The sequence below is a fragment of the Ranitomeya variabilis genome, chromosome 8 (genome assembly GCF_051348905.1).
Source record: "Ranitomeya variabilis isolate aRanVar5 chromosome 8, aRanVar5.hap1, whole genome shotgun sequence".
Lineage (NCBI taxonomy): Eukaryota > Metazoa > Chordata > Amphibia > Anura > Dendrobatidae > Ranitomeya > Ranitomeya variabilis.
In genome coordinates this window covers 175,493,049-175,496,123 of record NC_135239.1, presented here as the reverse complement: position 1 = coordinate 175,496,123, position 3,075 = coordinate 175,493,049, and the positions used below count along the sequence as shown (strand labels likewise).

At 42.4% G+C, this 3,075-nt stretch overlaps 1 long non-coding RNA gene across 2 annotated transcripts; it reads left to right on the top strand.

Moving 5' to 3' along the window:
* Positions 1–1,477: 1,477 nt before the first annotated feature.
* On the top strand, positions 1,478–2,743 carry LOC143787662 (uncharacterized). 2 transcript variants are annotated; one of them, XR_013218426.1, is made up of 3 exons: positions 1,478–2,003; positions 2,116–2,184; positions 2,336–2,743. It is a non-coding gene; the product is annotated as an uncharacterized LOC143787662 (long non-coding RNA). The 2 variants fall into 2 exon arrangements; XR_013218425.1 differs by having other exon boundaries at positions 2,116–2,743.
* The last annotated feature ends 332 nt before the right edge of the window (positions 2,744–3,075 follow it).

Here is a 3,075-nt window from a genome sequence, read left to right as displayed (position 1 = left end):
ATTATAGTAGAGAGTCTGATTATGGAGTGCTGCATTATATTACAGTCTGCCTATGGGGCAGGTGCATTATATAACAGTCTTCCTATGGGGGGTTGCATTATAATAGAGTCTGCCTATGGGGGGCTGCATTATATTAGTTTGCCTATGGAGGATTGTATTAAACTATAGAGTCTGCCTATGGGGTTCTGCATTATACTATAGAGTCTGCCTATGTGGGGGAGCAGTATACTATAGAGTCTGCCTATGTGGGGGAGCAGTATACTATAGAGTCTGCCTATGGGGGGTGTATTATACTATGTAAAGTCTTTCTGTGGGGAGTATATTATACTATATAGAGTCTGCCTATGGAGACTGGTATCTACCACTGACCATATGGCGGTAATATCCATGTTGGTCTTGATATAGAGAGATTATTTTCAGTAACAGCGCAGTCATCTGCTGAGGTTCTCCTCCACTATTAGGGTGCATCACCCAGTTGTAATCAGTTACCAGGTTGGGGTCCCACTCAGAAGTTTCTCCCTCCCTTAGCCAAAACCGTAGCTACGCCTCTGGTGTCATCCCAAACTACAACTCGTCCCACAAAGAAACAAAACCCAAATATGTTTTTGTGGAGGGAAAAATAAAAGAAGTTATGGATCTCGAAACGAAAACCAGGTCCTTAGGGGGTAGTTTGAATTTATTTTTTAAATGGGGTAATGCATAAATAAAACCATTTCACCTTTATATTTTATGCTATTTACCTTGTGATTTAAAACAAATCAAGTGAAATAACTAATTCACTTGAATTATAAATGATTTTGTTATTAAAATCAGTTTTTTGTTTTATTTTGTACAAACGATTAGTAATTCCATGTATATCCCAATAATACATTGCATTATATAATTGTACAGGCATATCCAGTCTGTGGCCCAGAGCTGCATGATGAGGTAGACAGTGACATCAGGACACATCATGGAACACGGACCATGGAATGTCAGGTGATGACATTATGACATAACAATGGCCTCGGCTGTTAAAGGGGCTGTTGTTGTGTTGATCGGTGCACACATGTAAGAGAAGTATCTCTAGCGAGTGCTCCCTTTTGACTTTGTTATTTTTTGGCAAAGACAAGGAAATATTTCTTGAGCGTTTATCGTGAAGATTTATTTTGGTCAGCGTTATTCAGTGTCTTCAAGGCTAAGAGAGTTCCACCATCTTGCCCCACACTGAGAGGATCATGGCTTCAAGGGACAATTCTAATCCATCCCAAGTCCCAGGAGAGCCTTCATCAAATGAGATCACAAGACCTTCTACATCAGGTAAGATGGGGAAGGGCATAAAGATCCACTAATACGTCCATACACAGGTCTCTAAAATCTATATTCCGTATAGGGGAAAATATTCTACAGGAGAAAGTCCTTATATGTGTTTATCTTTTTCACACAGGAACATCGCGGCATAGCAGGGAGGATTCCCCTATAGCCCACAGGACAAGGGGCAGGATTGCCCGACAAAGAAGAATGGCGATAGCGCCTGTTAACACTAGAGGTAGAAGGCAGAGACAAAGAAGACCACCACCACCACCAGCAGCAGCAGCACCGGAAAGGTCTGAAGATGCTAACCCATCTCCCATTACCACCCGGCTTGCAGTGGTGAATTCATCCATGCTGCTACTCCCCACCTCCGTAAGGTCAGCCGAGGACCCACCAGCGACATGTGCCATCTGTCTGGATGACTTTACACCTGGGGATCAAGTTAGCCACATGCAGTGCGCCCACTTCTTCCACCTTGCGTGCATTGGAAGATGGCTACTGGACAATAACAGCTGTCCACTCTGCAGGCACATTAACAGCGAGCCTCAGTTTCTGTTCGAAGCACATCTGGAAAACTATGGGGAGATTCTGGTAGTAGTTAATGACCCCAATATGAGATTCCACCCGCCAGTGACTGTATTTTTATTTGATGCCTGGAGAACCCTTGTGTTCCATTGAGGGAATTCATTGCCAGCAGTGATGCAGAAACAGTGAGTATTTTATAGTCCAATTATAAGTGATAGTTGTTGTGTATTATGCTGCCATGTGATTTGGCACAAGAGATTGTCACATGTAATATATATATATATATATATTTCATAGGAACCTAAGCATCACTCCTGGAGGGGGCACAGCGGGAGGTGCGGCACAGTCCATCCAGTGCGGCACAGGGTCAGCAGCCATTTTCCATCTTTCAAGATGACATTTTCATCAGAAAAATTAAAAGATTGAATTACTCATTGATATATAAAACCATAAATGCCATAGTGCGTCGTGTGCAATAGTCCATACTTTTCCATAACATTTTATCATTTTCTCACAGGGACATCCTAAAAGATATAGGCTGGGTCATTCCACCAACCGTCCCCCAGACTGAAGAGAAATTGTTATTATAGAGAAATGAAGCCTCCAGTGACACCGGATGAGGCAAAATATAGAAGATCAAGACTGCAAATAAGAACCAATTGCAACATCAACATCCAGTCTGAAGACCGATCACATACAGAATGGATGATGTCAGATCCCACCTGCTCGGGCTGGAGACAACCCAAGCTAACACCCTAAACTCCAGCTCAATGCCCTCAGTGATCAACTGCTCTCACAGAGAAGATGCAGCGAGTCAATCGGGTGAAGCCGACTCCATGGCAATCATTCACTGGACGGCAGAGCAAGGAACCATCCTTTATGACATCCAAACACCTTATTGTTTTATAAAGAACAATTAAATCTATTTAGTCTTTATAACTGATTTTATTACAGCCAAAACATATAAAGGTTTTACTGTTTAGAAATAAGAAAAAAATGTTCCTTAAGCTATGGTACATATTGAATAAAGTGACAGGTAGTGAGGGTTCTCTGCCTTCTGTTCACCACTCAAAGCCTCACAATCCCCCCCACACCATGTAGATTAGGGATCCCTTATCTGTGACTAATAAGCCACATGTGGCTCGTGGCTGTCTGTAAGTTTGGTGCAGGTCTCCTAATGGTGACTTTTGTACATCACCCTGCATGAAAGATTTGATGGATCCTCATATACTACCACTGGTAGGGTTCCTTTACGAC